The sequence below is a fragment of the Salvelinus sp. IW2-2015 genome, unplaced genomic scaffold, assembly GCF_002910315.2.
Source record: "Salvelinus sp. IW2-2015 unplaced genomic scaffold, ASM291031v2 Un_scaffold2395, whole genome shotgun sequence".
Lineage (NCBI taxonomy): Eukaryota > Metazoa > Chordata > Actinopteri > Salmoniformes > Salmonidae > Salvelinus > Salvelinus sp. IW2-2015.
The window spans coordinates 1-6,566 of NW_019943717.1; the positions used below are offsets into that span (position 1 = coordinate 1).

The 6,566-nt window shown below is 41.0% G+C and overlaps 1 protein-coding gene across 2 annotated transcripts in view; it reads left to right on the plus strand.

The window, feature by feature from the left end:
* Nucleotides 1–1,235: 1,235 nt before the first annotated feature.
* The window catches only part of LOC112073857 (interferon-induced very large GTPase 1-like), a 36,699-nt gene continuing 31,368 nt past the window's right edge, over nt 1,236–6,566 (plus strand). For both annotated transcript variants that reach the window (XM_024141096.2, XM_070440306.1), the window contains exon 1: nt 1,236–1,322. The gene's annotated coding sequence lies outside the window, so the exon portion shown is untranslated. The remainder of the gene's footprint in view (nt 1,323–6,566) is intronic.

Consider the following 6,566-nt stretch of genomic DNA (forward strand, 5'->3'; position numbering starts at 1 on the left):
TAAAATGTGCAGTTTTGTCACACAACACAATGCCATATATGTCTCATATTTTGAGGGAGCTTGCAATTGGCATGCTGACTGCAGGAATGTCCACCAGAGCTTTTGCCAGAGAATTGAATATTAATTTCTCTACCATAAACTGCCTCAAATGTCGTTTTAGAGAATTTGGCAGTATGTCCAACCAGCCTCACAATCACAGACCACGTGTAACCTCCACAGACCACCTCCACATCTGGCTTCTTCACCTGCGGGATCGTCGTAGGGGAGGGTGCTGAGGAGTATTCATGTTTGTAATAAAGCCCTTTTGTGTGGAAAACTCATTCTGATTGGCTGGGCCTGGCTCCCCAGTGGGTGGGTCTGGCTGCCAAGTGAGTGGACCTAAACCCTCCCAGGCCCAACCATGGCTGCACCCCTGCCCAGTCATGTGATATCCATAGTTTTGGGCCTAATGAATTTATTTCAATTGACTGATTTCCTTATATGAACTGTAACGCAGTAAAATTTTGAAATTGTTGCATGTTGCATTTATATTTTTGTTCAGTATACATGGGAGATGTGAATTACAGGATATTACCAATTACCAAATTACCATGTCCTCAGGTAGATGCCACATTAGCATAGCCATTAGCCCAAACTAAGAAAACCATGTTTCAGAGTTGATACATGTGCATCCAGGTATAATTATGTGTGTGAGTCAACATATTTCATATGATTTAATGCATGTAATTAACAAAGTGTGCTCCATTTGAAGCATATATTGAAAATACACTTTTTTTTACTTAAAACAAAATGTTGAATCATTTTGAGACTACAGGAAATAGGTTGACTGCTATGTTAAACAACTGCTGTCATTGATTGCCTTGTGGATAATATTTTCACTGTAGAAAAACAGGGATATCTAAAGTCAGAGACGGTAGAGAAAGCGAGACCCCACTCCCTAATTTATTTGGATTGGGGCGGGGCCACTCGAGTGGACTACTTATTGCCCCTCCACGCGGAGAGGTGCCCCTGGGTGAGACTTCTCACTGGCAAATTCTTTCTGGTCGGGGCAGTGTGGGTGGGGCGAGCAGGATGTGACAATAAGTAAACTCTCTCGAGTGAGCATGCCAGATATTATGGAGGAACCGTGAGCTCTCGCAGGGGAAAGCATGCTCACCATATTTGCCAAAGTTGTCCCATGTGATGTATAAGCAGATGCTCCTCCCCTCACCTCCTGGCTGTCTTCCTCGTCTCACCTCTGGAACAGCACCTTAGGTTTCAACCCTTTCATTATAACCCTGTCAGTACATGCTCCAGGCTACTCTGAATGCAGCAGGAAAATGGTAAGTCAACATGTTTTTATAAAAGTGCAGTGGTGGAATTAGTACTCAATTGTCATACGTGAGTTAAAGTAAAGATACCTGAAGAAAATGACTCAAGTAAAAGTGAACGTCACCCAGTAAAATACTACTTGAGTAAAAGTCAAAGTATTGCGTTTTAAATATACTTAAGTATCAAAAGTAAATGGAATTGCTAAAATGACCTTAAATATCAAAAGTACAAGTATAAACCATTTCAAATTCCTTATATTAAGCAAACCAGACGGCCCATTTTTTTTATTGGCGGATTGCCAGGGGCACACTGAGACATTTACAAATGAAGCGTTTGTGTTTAGTGAGTCCACCAGATCAGAGGCAATAGGGTTGAACAAGGATGTTCTCTTGATAAGTGTGTGAATTGGACCATTTTCCTGTCAAAATGTAACGAGTGCTTTTGGGTGTCAGGGAAAATGTATGGAGTAAAAAGTACATTATTTTCTTTAGGAATGTAGTGAAGTAAAAGTTGGCAATAATATTAATAGTAAAGTACAGATACCCCCAAAAGTACTTTACACCCCTGTGAAGTGTCAGGTTAAGATATGTTTTGATGACTGGCAGGTAGGCTGATTCTTATTCAAACTGGGGAAGACTTTAGAACTCACAATGTTGTAAAAATTGCAATTCCTCTCAGGTAATTTGAACAAGTAAAAATCAAATGGCCCAGATCTCGAATGATGACAGATTGTAAGGAAGTTTACAAAAATGGTTTTATTTGTTCTTAGCATACATGAAACAATTGTGAAATGTTAATATTATTTTTGTTAATTCTTGCAAACTGTCTGGCAGCGTTCCAGGTACTTTTTTTTTTGCGGTTGCGCTGCGAGTTTTAGAAGATTGCAATAATATGTCACATGAATGGGTGTCCTGACGTGATACATACTTCTCCAGGCGTTGTGAGATGTAATGTTTGTATGCTGAAAAAAACAATCTGGAGCACCATCTTTCTCTCAATGTAGTTGTAAGTCTAACCCCCTCAAATTCAAATCTGGACCAGAGCCAGTTACACTGCTTTTAAAAAACGATTCCCCTCTAATCAGGGACTGATTTAGATCTGGGTCACCAGGTGGTGCCATCAATTATCAGGTTGAACAGAAAACCAGCAGTAGTCCTCGTGGGGTAACATGTGAATACCCCTGGCCCAATTGATATAGCTACATGTGAAGTTAATAGCTGTGCACATAATCCTAATAGGCCTACCTCTTCATGGACTACATTTGAACATAGTCTTATTTTAGGGCAGGGGTATTCAAATCTTGAAATGGGGCTGTTTTCTCTTCTACCTGATAATTGGTTGCACCCACCTGGTGTCCCAGGTCTAAATCAGAGGTCCAGGTCTAATGTCCCAGGTCTAATTTGAGGTCAAGATTTTGAATTTGAGGGTTTTAGGGCATGAACTTTAGGGCATGAACAGATTGAATTAAAACATAGTTATTTTAACAATGCTGGTTATGCATCTTGTTGACATTCATCCAACGACACCTTGACTTGCTTTAGACACCCTCACTGCAGAAAACTTTTCTCAAGAAATCATGTGACTTATAGTTTGAACGATTCCTATAACCGCGCCCTGCTACAAGCAGGAAACAAGTTATGGACGAACCAGAGATGTGACATATCTGTTTGACAGTTCATCTCATCATCTAGGTTTGCTGTCATCTTTTTGACTAACCACATTGGAACATTCTAATATGTTAGGACATGAACTGGCGGAACAGGTTTAAGCAAAGTATAGTGCCATTGTTTTCAGGAAGATGTATTCATGGTGATAGGAGTGACAGGAGGCAGACTAAGGGCAGGGCAGCCACCCGAGGACAATATTCACTGTTCTGTGTCAGATAAATATCGACTACAATGGCAGAGTGGTAGACTGTCTATAAAAAAAATGAAACTCTACAATTGTTAACTATAATTTCATAAAAAAATGACTGACAAGAAAATGATCAACTAAATCACATGATGATGGTGCACCTTTACATGTAGTCTATTCTAAATCAAGTGATTTATCACACTAGACTAATACAGCAGCCATCAGCATTATATTATGAGAGTATTGAGGCAGTGCTGGACAGATACCTTGATTTGTTAAGACACTCTTATTTATGTGTGTAGTGTAGTCTACCGTGATCATTACAGAAGTCCAGTCCATGGTTTCATTATACTGATAACTACTGTAGTGTAGCCTACTAGTGAACATTACTGTTAGTCCAGTCCATGTTTTCATTATACTGATAACGACTGTAGTGTAACCTACTAGTGAACAATATGATAGTCCAGTCCATTTTTCATTATACTGATAACTACTGTAAGTGTCCTACTAGTGAACTTACTGATAGTCCAGTCCATGTTTTTCATTATACTGATAACTATCTGTAGTGTACTAACTAGTGAACTTACTGTTATCCAGTCCAGTTTTCATTATACTGATAACTACTGTAGTGTACACTACATGAACATTACTGATAGTCCGTCCATTTTTCATTATACTGATACATACTGTAGTGTAGCCTACTAGTGAACATTACTGTTAGTCCAGTCCATGGTTTCATTGTTATGATAACTACTGTAGTGTAGCTTACTAGTGAACATTACTGTAAGTCCAGTCCATGGTTTCATTATACTGATAACTGATGCACTCAATATTCCATTCCATGTTTTACTAATGCACTAGTTAGGTACAGGTGTAGTGAACAATGATGGGAGATTCTCATTTAGAAAAAGTTTGTCCTGTCCCCAACTCCTCCATCTTCCTTTCAACCATAAATTGGAAACCGGTAAGTGGTCAGTGGTTGAGGAAAGTGTAAATTGGTAGGTGAATGGAGGAGTTTCTCCCTTAATATTGAAGCTTATTTACTGCATTTCTATACAATAAAACAAACGTTAAAACGCTATTTGGAGAACAGCAAGAACAAGTAAAAGTTATCGTTATTAGTTACTTTTACTTAGCATATTTTTTGCTATGAGCCGCGCTTCCTCAGCATCATCCACTGTCTCAGCAGCCTCCAATTCCTATTGAGCCGACTACGAACTGGGGTAGTTCGTTTCACGTCGGCCTGTGCCGCGAGAGGGCGGATTTAGTTGTTTGAGAGAGTGGGGAATATGCTGCTAAAAGGCAAATCCGGGGGACGCGGGAGAACATAACGAACACACCACTTTTCATGATTCCGCTCCTTCGCAAAGAAGCAGGTGTGATTATAACTGTCAGATCAAGAATATAAGCAAAGACAACTTTATCAACACTGGGGGCAATGTTTAGATGTTGACCTGTATGTATTATGTACTATATATATTGTAATGAAACAGCAGGGAGCAGGTCTCTAACCCTTGACTCCTAGCCCGAGGTCCGGCGCGCTATCGACTGTGCCGCAAAAGCATGCTCGTGCGGCAGTCGATTTCCGCGCTTATGAACCCAGGGTCTTTACAATGTATATATCACACACACTGTATTTGTGTGTGTGTGTGCATATATATACAAACAAAATAATTGTTTTGTGAAGTCCGGACCTCTGCTTCTTCATAGCTAATGAGGCCATGGTAGCTAATCACACATGTGCACAGGCATAAAAATTGGCAGAATTTACCCGAAAGTCTACTAAAGTGTGACTTTGTCGTCATGTTTATTGGCTATTTACATCGTTTTGTTCACACGCTAGGTTGTTTTTTAATGTTAGTTTGAGCTTGGGGATGTCTGTAGCAGAGGAGGCTGGTTGGAGGAGCTATAGGAAGACGGGCTCATTGTAATGGATTACATGGAACGCGTCATACGTGGTTTCCATAAATGTGATGTGTTTTTGACTCGTTTTCATTGATGGCATTACAATGAGCCCGTCCTCTGTTCTGTAGTCACAGCAGGAGTCACGGGTGGCTTTAAAATAGTCTTTTGTCCGGCATCTCGCAATCACTGTCAGTAGCATCTCTAGACTAGTTGCCCTCGGCGAGGGCAGAGTTAATGCGTCGTCAGCATGCTTCATTTCGGTTGGCACTTGTATAGTCCCTTAAAAGACCTTAGCTTGAGAAACAAGAAAAAAGCATCAATAATACTGCTAGCCCATTTTGAAACGCCGTAGCCAGTATACACTTCTTCAAAATAGTCAGAATTAATCGAACATAACTCAAGAAATCTGTCATACATTTGTGCGTATTTCTTAGTCGCGCAATTTTACATCGAACTAAGATGTTTGGTGCAGTATATCACAATGGAAAAAAAAGTGCATGAAAACGAGTCGCATCGTTTAAAAAAATTGTGTGCCCGAACAGCCGAAAGAACATTTCCGATGTCCAAAATAACCAAAAACTACACAAAATATCGTCATAATACTCTTTCAAACTGTTTCAGATGGGAAGAAAGTATGCGGCCGCCTTTAGCCGTTTGAGAGATTAAACCTCAGCTACCTCCACTGCCTGTTGAGCAGACTACGAACTGGGTGGGTGGTTTCGTGTAGGCCTGTGTCGCGATTGGGCGGAGTTAGTTGATTGGCAGTGTGTTGAATGTGCTGACAAAAAGGCAAATCTGGGGATAAGGGCGAGCATAACAAAGAAACCACTTTTCATGATTCCACTCCGTTGCAAAGAATCAGGGGCGATTATTTGAATGTATTGTGCACTATATATCACACACACACACACACATATATATACACTGCTCAAAAAAATAAAGGGAACACTTAAACAACACAATGTAACTCCAAGTCAATCACACTTCTGTGAAATCAAACTGTCCACTTAGGAAGCAACACTGATTGACAATAAATTTCACATGCTGTTGTGCAAATGGAATAGACAAAAGGTGGAATTATAGGCCAATTAGCAAGAACACCCCCAAAAAGGAGTGATTTCTGGCAGGTGTGACCGCACAGCCACTCTCGCTGTTCCTATGCTCCCTGGCTGTGCTTTTGGTCACTTTTGAATGCTGGCGTGCTGCTTACTCTAGTTGTAAGCATGAGACGGAGTCTACAACCCACACAAGTGGCTCAGGTAGTGCAGTTCATCACAGGATGGCACAATCAATGCGAGCTGTGGCAGAAAAGTTTGCTGTGTCGCGCGCGTAGTGTCCAGAGCATGAGGCACTACCAGGAGACAGGCCAGTACATCAGGAGAACGTGGAGGAGGTAGAGGGCAACAATCCCAGCAGCAGGACCGCTACCTCCGCCTTTGTGCAAGAAAGTGCACTGCCAAGAGCCCTGCAAAAAATGACGATCACAGCAGGACCCC